Source organism: Perissodus microlepis, chromosome 2 (genome assembly GCF_051167445.1).
Source record: "Perissodus microlepis isolate ML-2025 ecotype Zambia chromosome 2, ASM5116744v1, whole genome shotgun sequence".
NCBI classification, from domain to species: domain Eukaryota; kingdom Metazoa; phylum Chordata; class Actinopteri; order Cichliformes; family Cichlidae; genus Perissodus; species Perissodus microlepis.
Window position 1 is genome coordinate 22472617 of NC_140462.1, and position 17269 is coordinate 22489885.

Consider the following 17269-nt stretch of genomic DNA (forward strand, 5'->3'; position numbering starts at 1 on the left):
AACATGTCAGCATGATTTCATTGTATAAGTACTCGCATGCACAACTGTCTGTTCAATTGTCAAAATTGGTCAAGAACATAATACCATGAATACCATATATGAATTTCTTTGAATATTTGATAAATTGATGACAGTCATTGACAGTCAGGTGAAACTAGACTAACGAAGGGGGAGTGTCACACACAGGTGTGTTCCATGATTGTGTGCTGCCGAACACAGATATATAGAGTTTGACCAGAGCCAGTCCGATCTCTGAACATGGATAGACAAGGCCAAGCAAATGGACAAGGGGAAGTTCTTCCTCAAGGAGGAGGAGGAGGAGGAGGAGAAGACTGAGAAGACTGAGAATGTGTGGTGGAGGAATAGGGGGAAGAGGCCGAGGTGCGCGAAGACACTGTGCTGTCCCGAATGAAACTCGGGCCACAATTATAGACCATGTCATAAACCATGGCCTCACAATGGCAGAGGCAGGTCGTCGAGTGCAGCCTAATGTGCCTCGCTCTACAGTCTCCTCCATCATCCACACCTTTCGCAGTGAAGTTACTGTGAGTAAAACAATAATACAATTACACTGGTAACTTACTGTATTCTGTTCTTTGTGTAGGATTGGACGACAACCTCGCGTGGGTGGCAGAGGAAAACTGCTCAATGAACAACAGGAAAGAGAGATTTGTAACATGGTGATGGCAAATAATGCCATCACATTGAGACAGATCCGTAATTCCATCCTTCAGGACAATCATATATTCCAGAATATAAACACAATAAGCATCTCCGGGTTTGACATCACAGGTTTTGAAGAAGCATCAGATGACAATGAAACAAATCTACAGGGTACCATTTGAGAGGAACTCTGACAGAGTGAAGGAGCTGCGCTACCAGTATGTAAATGTAAGTCAGTTACTGGTTGTCTCTCATTATAACCTTACCTGTAATCACAGTAAGCAGTAGTTCACTTATTTGGTTTCAATACCTCCTTTACCTGATTTCAGAATCAGTATTTGCTTCATCTGACTTCAACAATTTCAACAGAAAACTGCAGTTTACTGTATGATACAATTCTCATTATAATCCTTATTTTGTTGTCTCCCAATCAAATCTATCTAATACTGTAGGTTTTACTGTAACATCTCAGTAAGTCATCAGTATTTCCCACTCCCCTTTCTATCAAATACCCCTGCAGTACTTCCTCATAGGCCTATCACTGGCCTGTAGTATATTGAACCTGTGGGGGAGAACATGTAATTGTCTAACTGTAGTATATGACTCTTCTGTATGACTGATTTTATGTTCTTTACTCTATTTTAGAGAATAATGGCATTGGAAAGACATGAGACCCCGCACATTCTAGTGTTCGTGGATGAAGCTGGCTTCAACCTGGCCAAGGGCCGAAGACCGTAATATTATTGGCCACCGGGCCACAGTGGATGTCCCAGGTCAGCGAGGGGGCAATATAACTATGTGTGCTGCCATTTCTGAAAATGGTGTGGCCACTCACATCTCCAGTCTTGGCCAATACAACACATACAAGCTCCTCATCTTCTTGGATCGCTTTTATACCGATTTTATCCCTGAAAATGAGAGAGGTCTCATAGGGCCTCACCTACCCATTTATGTAATTGTGTGGGACAATGTCAATTTCCACCATAGCCCACTCATTAGGGGCTGGTTTGCAACGCATCCAAGGATGGTCATGGGGTTCCTACCACCTTACTCTCCTTTCCTCAATCCGATAGAGGAGTTTTTTTTCTGCTTGGAGGTGGAGAGTGTATGAGCATCATGCTCAGGATCAGCCGTCCCTGCTCCATGCTATGGACGCAGCGTGTGACGACATTACAGGAGATCAATGCAGGGGATGGTTGCGGCATGCACGGCATTTCTTCCCTCGTTGCATCGCAAGAGAAAGTATCCGCTGTGATGTGGACGAGAATCTGTGGCCAGACGGACAACAGCGTGTAAATAATCAGGAGGGTGAAGACAGTGGACAAGAGCGGGAGAATGAGTACAGCGACCACTGAATAAGTCCTTGTTTTTTGATTTTGTGTTCATACAATTTACTACTGTAATGTACATTTTCTTTTTACACATGTATGAAACTTTCTTTGTGTGTGAATAAAAAATGGTTATAATTTCCTTGGCAGTGTGAGTGCAATCTGTGATGTCAAACCTTGGAGGCTACTCTTTTCTGTTGTATATTGTTGGTCCTCTGCCATAGTAACAAAATATCTAAACATTTTGTATGGCAGTACTCACACAATGCCATAGGGACGATGCATTTTGGGGGCACTGACTATTCAGATTAGAAAGAAATGTAGTTTTGACACATGAGTGAACTGTTTTAGGAGAGATATGAGCTTTTGCAGGTGGACCGTGTTGTTGTGATCAACCATCCAGGTTTATTTTGACAAAAGCACCAAGAATGATGAGAATGTCCGATCTGTGTCGAGAAATGAGCCAAAGCTATTGAGAAGGATCTTTGCCATTTTGGAGACACTGACTGTTTAAATGAGAAAGGGATTTAGATTGAAGCTTGAGTGACCAGTTTTGGAAGAGATGAGCTTTTGCAGTTGAGCTATAGTGTTGCGCTAAACTGTAAGAGTGTTTTGCCAAATGATCTTAGAGTTTTGAGAATGTAATTTCTGTTTCAAGAAATGAGCCAAACCAATGGAGAAAAACTGTAATGTGTAAATCACTATGGAACATCTCACATCTGAACACTATAACTGTTCAGATGTGAGACTTCAGGTGAACCCTGATGCTGACGGTCACTGACCCTCCGAGCCTGGAACCACATTTTAACCCTTTCTATAGAACACCCAACAACACACAGCAGACAGTTTCACACATGAAATGTGAAGTACATTCATCTTACAGCTAGGATGGACAGTTGGATGAATGGACAGTTGAATGAATGGACAGTTGGATGAATGGTTGGATGGATGGTTGGATGAATGGACGGACGGTTGGATGGATGGGTGGATGGATGGACGGTTGGATGAATGGTTGGATGGATGGACGGCTGGATGGACAGTTGGATGGATGGATGGACGGATGGTTGGATGAATGGATGGACAGTTGGATTGATGGACGGTTGGATTGATGGATGGATGGATGGATGGAGAGTTGGACAGATGTTGGATGGATGGAGGGTTGGATAGTTGGATGGACGGTTGGATGAATGGATGGAAAGATGGATGGATGGATGGATGGACAGTTGGATGAATGGTCGGACGGTTAATGGACGGATGAATGTGCACAAAGAAACAGATCGACTTTCTGTGTCTAAAAATCAAAACAAGAGCAGTTATATAAGAAATGGTCATATTGTCATTGAAGACTTTTTTAAATACAAAAATTGCACATTATAGATGTCAAAAACTTTTACTGTGAAAGGAAAAAAAACAGGAAAATGCCTATTTATCATATACCCAGGGGTTCTGGTACAGATCAAAAGTTCCATTTCTGTTTTCTGTATGAAAGCCGGTGACACGGTGAGTGATCTGACACCTGTCCACTGGTTAGGCTGTGATCTCAGTATGACCCTGGACTTTGTGAAGGCTCACCGGTGGGGTGCGGTTACAGTCTGCAGGTAACCAGAATCAGAACTCAGGCAAGGAGAGGAAAATATGGGAATTAACTATGCCTCCTCCCATTATGTTTGTAACGAGATTAAGAAGCTGAAGCTTTAAAGTCCATCAGTTTAAATACCCCCATGAGACAGTCTCATTATCGGGAACAGTCGATACAAGCTAATTATGCTTAATTTCATAAAGATTTCCTGTGAAAACATGTGCTTGTGTCTGCCAGTTTAAGACTGATTATTGGACAGCAGTCCTGCCGACAGCAGCACACAGTCACTCCTTTACATGCTGACAGCTGGCCTGTGAATGCTCCATAATCGATTGATCACATCTAACCTCCTTTAACACACAGTACTGTATTTTCCACACTATAGACAGTGCGCTTTATAATCCTGTGCGCCTTATGTATGAATTCTGGTTGTGCTTACTGAACTAGAAACGATTTTCTGTGGTACATGGCGCTCAGAAATATATCTCAAAAAATGTTTTAGTACGACTTTGGTAAGCTATGAAGCCGCACCGCTTGATGGATTGTCGTACCATTACGGCTACCGTAGTCGGGAGCTTCGCGGAGTAATCTGGGTTCAAAACTCTGCCTGCTTCAGGTCCCAAAGTCAAACGAACGCTGCAACATCACTGAGAGTTTGTCTGTGTAAATGATCAGTATTGCTGCTTTACCAGGTGTAGCAATTAAGTTCAATATCCAACCATCCATGAAAACAGAATTTATTAAATTTAACGGAGTTAGAAGTTAGCAGGAAGTTAGCTTGCTAGTTTCCACCTAAACATGATATACCATGTTCTGACTGAGAGATTTCTGAACAAATTAAAACGTACAGCTCTGCTATCACTTCCAACATAAATGAAGACAGAAAATTAAACAGCATTGACTTTTATAGGGTTACTGAAGTTGGACTAGCTGGTATATAATGATGTGCTACGTGATCGCTAGCGACACAGTTATGTTAGCATAACATAAACAAAGTGAAGCTGGAGGATGAATGCTAACTTTTTTTCACTCGATAAAAGTTAATGCAAGATAATCCATCCACAATACGAGGTTAGTCATTAATATTGACCATTTTGTTTCGCTTAATGCGCCTTTTAATCCAGTGCGCCTTATTCAATTCAATTCAATTCAATTTTATTTATATAGCGCCAAATCACAACAAAAGTCACCTCAAGGCGCTTCATAGATACAGAGAAAAACCCAACAATCACATGACCCCCTATGAGCAAGCACTTTGGTGACAGTGGGAAGGAAAAACTCCCTTTTAACAGGAAGAAACCTCTGGCAGAACCAGGCTCAGGGAGGGGCGGCCATCTGCTGCAACCGGTTGGGGTGAGAGAAGGAAGACAGGATAAAAGACATGCTGTGGAAGAGAGACAGAGGTTAATAACAGATATGATTCAATGCAGAGATGTCTATTAACACATAGTGAGTGAGAAAGGTGACTGGAAAGGAAAGACTCAATGCATCATGGGAATCCCCGGCAGCCTACGTCTATTGCAGCATAACTAAGGGAGGATCCAGGGTCACCTGGTCCAGCCCTAACTATATGCTTTAGCAAAAAGGAAAGTTTTAAGCCTAATCTTAAAAGTAGAGATAGTGTCTGTCTCCCGAATCCAAACTGGAAGCTGGTTCCACAGAAGAGGGGCCTGAAAACTGAAGGCTCTCCCTCCCATTCTACTTTTAAATACTCTAGGAACAACAAGTAGGCCTGCAGAGCGAGAGCCAAGTGCTCTAATGAGGTGATATGGTACTATAAGGTCATTAAGATAAGATGGGGCCTGATTATTTAAGACCTTGTATGTGAGGAGCAGGATTTTGAATTCAATTCTGGATTTAACAGGAAGCCAATGAAGGGAAGCCAAAAAAGGAGAAATATGCTCTCTCTTTCTAGTCCCTGTCAGTACTCTTGCTGCAGCATTTTGGATTAGCTGAAGGCTTTTCAGCGAGTTTTTTGGACATCCTGATAATAATGAATTACAGTAGTCCAGCCTGGAAGTAATAAATGCATAAACTAGTTTTTCAGCGTCACTCTGAGACAGGATATTTCTAACTTTAGAGATGTTGCGCAAATGGAAGAACGCAGTCTTACATATTTGTTTAATATGTGCGTTGAAGGACATATCCTGGTCAAAAATGACTCCAAGGTTCCTCACAGCGTTACTGGAGGCCAAGGTAATGCCATCCAGAGTAAGAATCTGGTTAGATACCATATTTCTAAGATTTTCAGGGCCAAGTACAATAACCTCAGCTTCATTTGAATTAAGAAGCAGAAGGTTAGCGGCCATCCAGGTCTTTATGTCTTTAAGACATTCCTGCAATTAGTTAATTGGTGTGTGTTATCTGGCTTCATAGATAGATAGAGCTGGATGTCATCTGCATAGCAGTGAAAATTTATGCTATGTCTTCTAATGATGCTGCCTAGGGGAAGCATGTATAGTGTAAACAAAATTGGTCCTGGTATGAAGCAACAAAAGAGGCTCCCTTATCAAGAGCATACCAGCCCAAAGGTGTTTCTTCACAAACAGTTAATTCCCACACTCTGTAACAGTTAGACAGAGGGGGTTACAGTTAGCCCCCATCAGTCAGTGAGTTCTGTTATTTAGACATAGATGATTTAATTTAACTACTTTAGGAGTATTTTAACTAGTTAGGAGCCTTTTGCATTTTCTTCAGTGCTATTTAGGAGCAAATAGTTTTCAAACAGAGGGCCGCAAATAACAGGTATCCCTTTAGAAATAAACAGTGATACTTCTAAAAGCAGTGTATTCCCACACAGCATTTAATTTAGCTAGTTTAGGAAGATTTCACTTTTCTAATAGTTTCACAGGCTAATAGTTTTAAAATAGACCACCACAAACAACATGTATCCCTTTAGAAATAAACTGTGATACTTCTAAAAGTACATATTCACACTAGCGATGTATCAACCCCAATGAGGCTTTAATGCAACTAGTCTTATAATTATCTACTAGTCTGCAACAGTTAGACTCGATGATTACACGTAGATGATTTAACTACTTTAGGGGCATTTCACTTTTCTAAAAGTTTCACAGGCCAATAGTTTTAAATAGAGCACCACAAACAACATGTATTCTTTTAGAAATAAACTGTGATACTTCTAAAAAACACATATTCACACCTAGTCACACTCTGTAACAGTTAGACAGAGGGGGTTTAGGCGCCCAACAGTCTGTAAAAAAGGTATGAAGCAACAAAAGAGGCTCCCTTATCAAGAGCATCCCAGCCCAAAGGTGTTTCTTCACAAACAGTTAATTCCCACACTCTGTAACAGTTAGACAGAGGTGGTTGCAGTTAGCCCCATCAGTCAGTGAGTTCTGTTATTTAGACATAGATGATTTAATTTAACTACTTTAGGAGTATTTTAACTAGTTAGGAGCCTTTTGCATTTTCTTCAGTGCTATTTAGGAGCAAATAGTTTTCAAACAGAGTGCCACAAATAACAGTTATCCCTTTAGAAATAAACAGTGATACTTCTAAAAGCAGTGTATTCCCACACAGCATTTAATTTAGCTAGTTTAGGAAGATTTCACTTTTCTAATAGTTTCACAGGCTAATAGTTTTTAAATAGAGCACCACAAACAACATGTATCCCTTTAGAAATAAACGGTGATACTTCTAAAAGTACATATTCACACTAGCGCTGTATCAACCCCAATGTGGCTTTAATGCAACTAGTCTTATAATTATCTACTAGTCTGCAACAGTTAGACTCGATGATTACACGTAGATGATTTAACTACTTTAGGGGCATTTCACTTTTCTAAAAGTTTCACAGGCCAATAGTTTTAAATAGAGCACCACAAACAACATGTATTCTTTTAGAAATAAACTGTGATACTTCTAAAAAACACATATTCACATATAGCCACACTCTGTAACAGTTAGACAGAGGGGGTGCAGTTAGGCTCCCAACAGTCTGCAAAAGAAGTCATGAAGCAACAAAAGAGGCTCCCTTATCAAGAGTATCCCAGCACCCATCCCAACTGTAGTTCCATACATTCCACATTTTTAATTACAAACAAACAGTTAATTCCATTATCTTATCTTATCATGTCAGAGGCCAACAGAAACCATGTCCAACAGAGTCTCCAAAGGCTTTCCACCTTTCTTCCTTACATCGTGCTCTTTTATCTCTACATCTCAGAGGTCAACTGAAAGTAGCCCCACCTATATAAAAACACCCCATCAGACACACAGTATTTTCCTCAGCACTTCACAACTACCGCAAGGTATATCGTTTTAACTTTTTATTTTTTCACCTGAATGTGCGTTGGAGCCGACTTTGCTACCCGCACAGAGCGTTTCTGACAGTCGGGCGCTGCTTATACAATACAGAAAAGCAACAATACAGAGTGTTTCTCTGCTCCAAGAAATCCGAGGGCCTTTCACAAGGTAAGCATGTCTGTTATACCCAGGGCATAAATGTCTGTATGTCGGTGCTGATTATTCAAACCCTGTTTAAAATGTGACACATATGTTGTCCGAAAACAATTCCTCTAAATTTGCAAAGTTACTGATTTAAAAAATATATATTTTCGAATTTTTAGTTGCATGTCAAACATATGATAGACTCTTGAGCATATTTATATAGCTAAATTCACAATGGTATAACCGTGCTAAATAAAAGAGGCCCAAGCACCAAAGCCCTCTAATGCAAGCCTCTAAACCGTATGTTGATAAGTACATGAAGCGTACCTCTACCTCTACAGCTGAAAATAGTTTGTATCAGCACTCTGAGGGGCTGCTGAATTGTTTTTAATACGGCACTTTTTGACGAACAGCAGATGATGAAATCCTCTTTATTGTAGAAACTGTCCCTAAGCTATTGTTGCTCATACTTACTGAGGTCCCTAGCTACTTCCTTACTATGTCAGTAAACTTTTTGAAAAGGAAGCTGTTGTAGATTTAAAGAAACATCTTAATTGAAGCAAAGGCAAAAAAAAAACTGGAATGAATTTTATGTGACCGTTCATATTAAAGCCAACAACAAGTGAAAATCCAAAAACGGCTCCAATCCTTTGTATTAATGATCTCCCCCCTCTCTCTCTCTCTCTCTGTGTGTGTGTGTGTGTGTGTGTGTGTGTGTGTGTGTGTGTGTGTGTGTGTGTGAGTGTGTGTGCCCTCACAGAAGGAAGGTCACAGCAGGAGCTTTTCTCAAACGCATTACCAATCAGTTTTTTACAAGAAGTGTAGCTCATACAATGGTATAAATGTATTCTTTGCGATACTTTATAAATATGAAACTAAAGATTTTGAGTTCGTGCACATTGTGAAGCAAGAATCTAAATATTTGTGTCACAATGATTTCTATAAAAGCATGTTGTTTATGGGGATAATGCAACAAATCTTTTGTGCGTCCTATTAATGATCAACGATAATTGAAGAGGAACCCTGGCTCAGGACATTTTCATGACAAGTGACAGCGCAGACAACTACTAATGCGAGAACATGTTTTATCATCATAAACACGGTGATATGAAGCATCATTAAAGTGTCACTTCAGTAATGTTGACTCATGTTTTTAATAATGACTTTAAAACACTAAACTCTAATTTCTGTGGTTTATTTTAAGTTTACAGAATATAACATGTGGTAAGACGACGACTTTTACTTCTCACTGTCCGTGTTATGTGTATCTATTTATCATGTATGCTACTTTGCTCTGTGGACTGTAAAATGTTTCATTGTGTTCATGAAATAAACCAGACTTTCACTGTGTGCATCTTTTACTGTTTTTCTGCTTTTGTTCACTCCAAGTTTGACAAAACCTACAGATATCCAGAGTTAACTCACTAACAATGTGGAGCAGTCACAGTGTATTTAGCTGCTTTTTCCCTGAACACAACCAACTGAGAGAAACGCCTGTAGTCCACACTTTGGTCATTTGAACGCTGAAGGAGATTTGTTCCATAGACACCTTATACTAGTGTTTCCTGCACTACTATGTTCTATTTAAATCCAGATTCCTTTTATAGTTTGCAGTGAAATTTGTTAAACCATTGCTTAATGGGACAGAAGTACAAGTCACTCTTTACTAACACATTTGTAGATGAGTTTATTGCTGAACAACACAGCTAGCAGTCTCACACACTCTTTAGGTTTTTCAAGTTATGTGTGTAAGGGTTTAGTCTATCAAACCTTACCCTTTTCTCCCCAGTATCACAACAGTATGACTCCCAAAGTGCGGCTCAGTAAACAACCAATGATTCTAAAGCCAGAACAGAAAGATACAGTTGGAAGATGAATGATTGCGTTTTTATGATACGTAGTAAAACGACCCCCTCTTCTTCTTCTCTGTGTTGTTGTTGTTGTTGTTCGTGTGTGTGTGTGTGTGTGTGTGCCTTAGAAGTCAAATAATACATTAGCCATACTTAAAAAAAAAAAACATCTGAATTTCATTTAGAACTGAGATTCTAAGTTGTAAGCAGAAATCTTATGCACAGCCAGAAACATGTTTCCCCACTTTCACAATGCTGAGGTGACAAATCCACAACCCCCCAACAAATGGTTTGTTACACGCGGGTGTGAAGGGCAAGCTTTACTTACACAGCCTCACACACAGTAGATTTTTAAAGTTTTTGGGTACAGTGGTTTAGCCACAGATGCAACATCCACTATTGATAAAGATCACTCCACCTGTTTATTTCTTAAGAAATTAAGCATCTTTATTAAGCTCTTATTTATAAATGTCTACACAATAATAGATACCGTGTGCTCTGTGACATTATAGTCTTCTACTTCTGCTTCCATTGGTTTGCATTTTAAACTCCCAGCCTTTCAGTTTGTTATGAACGACTTATATTTCTAACATTTTGTGATATAAAAGTGAACCATGCGACTTTTTTTATTTTCTGTTTGATGGAATGACTTAAGACACGAGTTATTTAAACAATTCTAAATGACAGTGTGATGGCCATAGTACTTTATGTGGGCCAAATGTGTTAAGGATAATGTTTATCAATGTAAAATTGCAAAGAACTTGTGGATAGAATATAACATTTTGTAAACAGTTACCTCAGAAACTGTACTGGCAGATCTATGTATGTAAGGTAATACTTTCCAAAGTACTTCCACTTAAGTAACTAAACACATAATGTCACCCTTACCAATAATCCACTGCTCCTTGAAAAAGTAGCACAAACAGACAACTGACTGAGCAATGATAAGTAGAGCTACCCGAGGCCGATACTCAAGCAGAAGAAAATTAAAAGTTGTTGTTTTTGTGGCTCGAAAAATTAAAGAAAGTATGTTTAATAATTCAACTAGACCCGCACCTTCAACACATGTACATTCAAATTTTGGAACAGGCTCAACATTGCTGTTGTTCATTTTTATTTTTGTATATAAATAAATGTTGATGTTGTGCTATGGGATTGTATGTTTCAATTTTACTTATAATGTACCAAATCACTACAACAGGCGGCTCAAGACGATGCCATCCAGAGTAAGGATCTTGTTAGCCACAGTGTTTCTAAGATTTTTACGCCCCGTTACAATAACCTCAGTTCTATCTGAACTTAGAAGCAGAAAATTAAAGCTCATTATGTGTCTAAGACATCCCGGCAGTTTAACCAATAAAGGTGGGTATCATATGCATAGCAGTGAAAATGCATGCTATGCTATGCCTTCTAAAGCACGTATAATGTAAACAAAACTGGTCTTTGCACAGAAGCCTGTGGAGCTTCATAATTAACCTCAGTGTGTGAAGAGGACTCTCCATTTAATAATAGCTGTAATAAAATGTTATGGCCAACGGTGTTAAACGCTGCACTTGGGTCTAGCAGGGAAGATTTCAACTTTTCAATATGAATGAAGGCTGAAAACTGATTAGATTAATGTCTGATGATCTTTTCTGTGCTTCTTCAAGTTTGTAACACCAAACATATTAAAGGATGATATAAGGTTCACAGGAAGAGTTTAATTAGACACACATTTACTATTTTTCTTTATACTCTTTCTTTCTTGACATGTTTAATATGATTACTATCAGAGGAGAAAATGAACCTTGTGTAGTTTAAAAACTTTTTATTTAATCAAACTGTAATGTTGTTGAACTCTGACGGACGTGTGTTTTAATCTTGTCAACAAATCCTTAATCACGTAAATCTGCCATTTATCATCTTGTAAAATGTTCCCTCTGCTTCTGTTGCACATCTCCCCGGACACTCTCTGCTTCACCTGTCCTGTGCAGGTGGTCCAACCCCTGCCTGCCTCCTTAAACTGGGTGTTTAAATCTCTTTACCTCTGTTGTGAACTTCACACAAAGTTTGTGGTAACAAAATCAAACTGACGAGGATCTCGTTTGAAAAAAAACACACACTCACGAGACAAAATAAAAACAGACTGCTCAAAGCAAAAGCAGTGCTCACAGCTGGTAGTACAAAAACACAGTGACAACATGCGTATTAGATACCCTCAGTGCCAAAAGCATAAATATGAAAAAGGTGGGATCACCAAGAATATCCTAAAAATGGCATTGAGGTGGGTGTTACAGTGAAAAAAACAAAAAGCAGCCAAATTTTCATCTGAAAATGTTGAATTTTAGTAAAAACAATGCTCTGTAGTTTGATACTGTCGTTACAGACAAAGCAGATGTTTAAAGCCTTTGGACGCTCATTTGAAATGCACTCATTCTCCTTATGAGCTGGAAACATTAAAGCCGTAAAATGACTTTTTCGAACGGATAAAAACTATTGAACAACAGCAATGTTGAGCCTGTTCCAAAATTTGAATGTACATGTGTTGAAGGTGCGGGTCTTGTTGAATTATTAAACATGCTTTCTTTAATTTTTCGAGCCACAAAAACAACAACTTTTAATTTTCTTCTGCTTGAGTATCGGCCTCGGGTAGCTCTACTTATCATTGCTCAGTCAGTTGTCTGTTTGTGCTACTTTTTCAAGGAGCAGTGGATTATTGGTAAGGGTGACTTTATGTGTTTAGTTACTTAAGTGGAAGTACTTTGGAAAGTATTACCTTACATACATAGATCTGCCAGTACAGTTTCTGAGGTAACTGTTTACAAAATGTTATATTCTATCCACAAGTTCTTTGCAATTTTACATTGATAAACATTATCCTTAACACATTTGGCCCACATAAAGTACTATGGCCATCACACTGTCATTTAGAATTGTTTAAATAACTCGTGTCTTAAGTCATTCCATCAAACAGAAAATAAAAAAAGTCGCATGGTTCACTTTTATATCACAAAATGTTAGAAATATAAGTCGTTCATAACAAACTGAAAGGCTGGGAGTTTAAAATGCAAACCAATGGAAGCAGAAGTAGAAGACTATAATGTCACAGAGCACACGGTATCTATTATTGTGTAGACATTTATAAATAAGAGCTTAATAAAGATGCTTAATTTCTTAAGAAATAAACAGGTGGAGTGATCTTTATCAATAGTGGATGTTGCATCTGTGGCTAAACCACTGTACCCAAAAACTTTAAAAATCTACTGTGTGTGAGGCTGTGTAAGTAAAGCTTGCCCTTCACACCCGCGTGTAACAAACCATTTGTTGGGGGGTTGTGGATTTGTCACCTCAGCATTGTGAAAGTGGGGAAACATGTTTCTGGCTGTGCATAAGATTTCTGCTTACAACTTAGAATCTCAGTTCTAAATGAAATTCAGATGTTTTTTTTTTTTAAGTATGGCTAATGTATTATTTGACTTCTAAGGCACACACACACACACACACACACGAACAACAACAACAACAACACAGAGAAGAAGAAGAGGGGGTCGTTTTACTACGTATCATAAAAACGCAATCATTCATCTTCCAACTGTATCTTTCTGTTCTGGCTTTAGAATCATTGGTTGTTTACTGAGCCGCACTTTGGGAGTCATACTGTTGTGATACTGGGGAGAAAAGGGTAAGGTTTGATAGACTAAACCCTTACACACATAACTTGAAAAACCTAAAGAGTGTGTGAGACTGCTAGCTGTGTTGTTCAGCAATAAACTCATCTACAAATGTGTTAGTAAAGAGTGACTTGTACTTCTGTCCCATTAAGCAATGGTTTAACAAATTTCACTGCAAACTATAAAAGGAATCTGGATTTAAATAGAACATAGTAGTGCAGGAAACACTAGTATAAGGTGTCTATGGAACAAATCTCCTTCAGCGTTCAAATGACCAAAGTGTGGACTACAGGCGTTTCTCTCAGTTGGTTGTGTTCAGGGAAAAAGCAGCTAAATACACTGTGACTGCTCCACATTGTTAGTGAGTTAACTCTGGATATCTGTAGGTTTTGTCAAACTTGGAGTGAACAAAAGCAGAAAAACAGTAAAAGATGCACACAGTGAAAGTCTGGTTTATTTCATGAACACAATGAAACATTTTACAGTCCACAGAGCAAAGTAGCATACATGATAAATAGATACACATAACACGGACAGTGAGAAGTAAAAGTCGTCGTCTTACCACATGTTATATTCTGTAAACTTAAAATAAACCACAGAAATTAGAGTTTAGTGTTTTAAAGTCATTATTAAAAACATGAGTCAACATTACTGAAGTGACACTTTAACGATGCTTCATATCACCGTGTTTATGATGATAAAACATGTTCTCTCATTAGTAGTTGTCTGCGCTGTCACTTGTCATGAAAATGTCCTGAGCCAGGGTTCCTCTTCAATTATCGTTGATCATTAATAGGACGCACAAAAGATTTGTTGCATTATCCCCATAAACAACATGCTTTTATAGAAATCATTGTGACACAAATATTTAGATTCTTGCTTCACAATGTGCACGAACTCAAAATCTTTAGTTTCATATTTATAAAGTATTGCAAAGAATACATTTATACCATTGTATGAGCTACACTTCTTGTAAAAAACTGATTGGTAATGCGTTTGAGAAAAGCTCCTGCTGTGACCTTCCTTCTGTGAGGGCACACACACTCACACACACACACACACACACACACACACACACACACACACACACACACACACACACACACTCACACACACAGAGAGAGAGAGAGAGGGGGGAGATCATTAATACAAAGGATTGGAGCCGTTTTTGGATTTTCACTTGTTGTTGGCTTTAATATGAACGGTCACATAAAATTCATTCCAGTTTTTTTTTGCCTTTGCTTCAATTAAGATGTTTCTTTAAATCTACAACAGCTTCCTTTTCAAAAAGTTTACTGACATAGTAAGGAAGTAGCTAGGGACCTCAGTAAGTATGAGCAACAATAGCTTAGGGACAGTTTCTACAATAAAGAGGATTTCATCATCTGCTGTTCGTCAAAAAGTGCCGTATTAAAAACAATTCAGCAGCCCCTCAGAGTGCTGATACAAACTATTTTCAGCTGTAGAGGTAGAGGTACGCTTCATGTACTTATCAACATACGGTTTAGAGGCTTGCATTAGAGGGCTTTGGTGCTTGGGCCTCTTTTATTTAGCACGGTTATACCATTGTGAATTTAGCTATATAAATATGCTCAAGAGTCTATCATATGTTTGACATGCAACTAAAAATTCGAAAATATATATTTTTTAAATCAGTAACTTTGCAAATTTAGAGGAATTGTTTTCGGACAACATATGTGTCACATTTTAAACAGGGTTTGAATAATCAGCACCGACATACAGACATTTATGCCCTGGGTATAACAGACATGCTTACCTTGTGAAAGGCCCTCGGATTTCTTGGAGCAGAGAAACACTCTGTATTGTTGCTTTTCTGTATTGTATAAGCAGCGCCCGACTGTCAGAAACGCTCTGTGCGGGTAGCAAAGTCGGCTCCAACGCACATTCAGGTGAAAAAATAAAAAGTTAAAACAATATACCTTGCGGTAGTTGTGAAGTGCTGAGGAAAATACTGTGTGTCTGATGGGGTGTTTTTATATAGGTGGGGCTACTTTCAGTTGACCTCTGAGATGTAGAGATAAAAGAGCACGATGTAAGGAAGAAAGGTGGAAAGCCTTTGGAGACTCTGTTGGACATGGTTTCTGTTGGCCTCTGACATGATAAGATAAGATAATGGAATTAACTGTTTGTTTGTAATTAAAAATGTGGAATGTATGGAACTACAGTTGGGATGGGTGCTGGGATACTCTTGATAAGGGAGCCTCTTTTGTTGCTTCATGACTTCTTTTGCAGACTGTTGGGAGCCTAACTGCACCCCCTCTGTCTAACTGTTACAGAGTGTGGCTATGTGTGAATATGTGTTTTTTAGAAGTATCACAGTTTATTTCTAAAAGAATACATGTTGTTTGTGGTGCTCTATTTAAAACTATTGGCCTGTGAAACTTTTAGAAAAGTGAAATGCCCCTAAAGTAGTTAAATCATCTACGTGTAATCATCGAGTCTAACTGTTGCAGACTAGTAGATAATTATAAGACTAGTTGCATTAAAGCCACATTGGGGTTGATACAGCGCTAGTGTGAATATGTACTTTTAGAAGTATCACCGTTTATTTCTAAAGGGATACATGTTGTTTGTGGTGCTCTATTTAAAAACTATTAGCCTGTGAAACTATTAGAAAAGTGAAATCTTCCTAAACTAGCTAAATTAAATGCTGTGTGGGAATACACTGCTTTTAGAAGTATCACTGTTTATTTCTAAAGGGATAACTGTTATTTGTGGCACTCTGTTTGAAAACTATTTGCTCCTAAATAGCACTGAAGAAAATGCAAAAGGCTCCTAACTAGTTAAAATACTCCTAAAGTAGTTAAATTAAATCATCTATGTCTAAATAACAGAACTCACTGACTGATGGGGCTAACTGCAACCACCTCTGTCTAACTGTTACAGAGTGTGGGAATTAACTGTTTGTGAAGAAACACCTTTGGGCTGGGATGCTCTTGATAAGGGAGCCTCTTTTGTTGCTTCATACCTTTTTTACAGACTGTTGGGCGCCTAAACCCCCTCTGTCTAACTGTTACAGAGTGTGACTAGGTGTGAATATGTGTTTTTTAGAAGTATCACAGTTTATTTCTAAAAGAATACATGTTGTTTGTGGTGCTCTATTTAAAACTATTGGTCTGTGAAACTTTTAGAAAAGTGAAATGCCCCTAAAGTAGTTAAATCATCTACGTGTAATCATCGAGTCTAACTGTTGCAGACTAGTAGATAATTATAAGACTAGTTGCATTAAAGCCTCATTGGGGTTGATACATCGCTAGTGTGAATATGTACTTTTAGAAGTATCACAGTTTATTTCTAAAGGGATACATGTTGTTTGTGGTGGTCTATTTTAAAACTATTAGCCTGTGAAACTATTAGAAAAGTGAAATCTTCCTAAACTAGCTAAATTAAATGCTGTGTGGGAATACACTGCTTTTAGAAGTATCACTGTTTATTTCTAAAGGGATAACTGTTATTTGCGGCCCTCTGTTTGAAAACTATTTGCTCCTAAATAGCACTGAAGAAAATGCAAAAGGCTCCTAACTAGTTAAAATACTCCTAAAGTAGTTAAATTAAATCATCTATGTCTAAATAACAGAACTCACTGACTGATGGGGGCTAACTGCAACCCCCTCTGTCTAACTGTTACAGAGTGTGGGAATTAACTGTTTGTGAAGAAACACCTTTGGGCTGGTATGCTCTTGATAAGGGAGCCTCTTTTGTTGCTTCATACCTTTTTTACAGACTGTTGGGTGCCCAAACCCCCTCTGTCACAAAAGGCTCCTA

General features: G+C 38.6%; 1 protein-coding gene across 1 annotated transcript in view; it reads right to left on the reverse strand.

Moving 5' to 3' along the window:
• mtnr1al (melatonin receptor type 1A like) overlaps positions 1–17269 on the reverse strand; it is a 49834-nt gene that overhangs the window by 14217 nt on the left and 18348 nt on the right. The gene's annotated exons all lie outside the window — the stretch shown is intronic.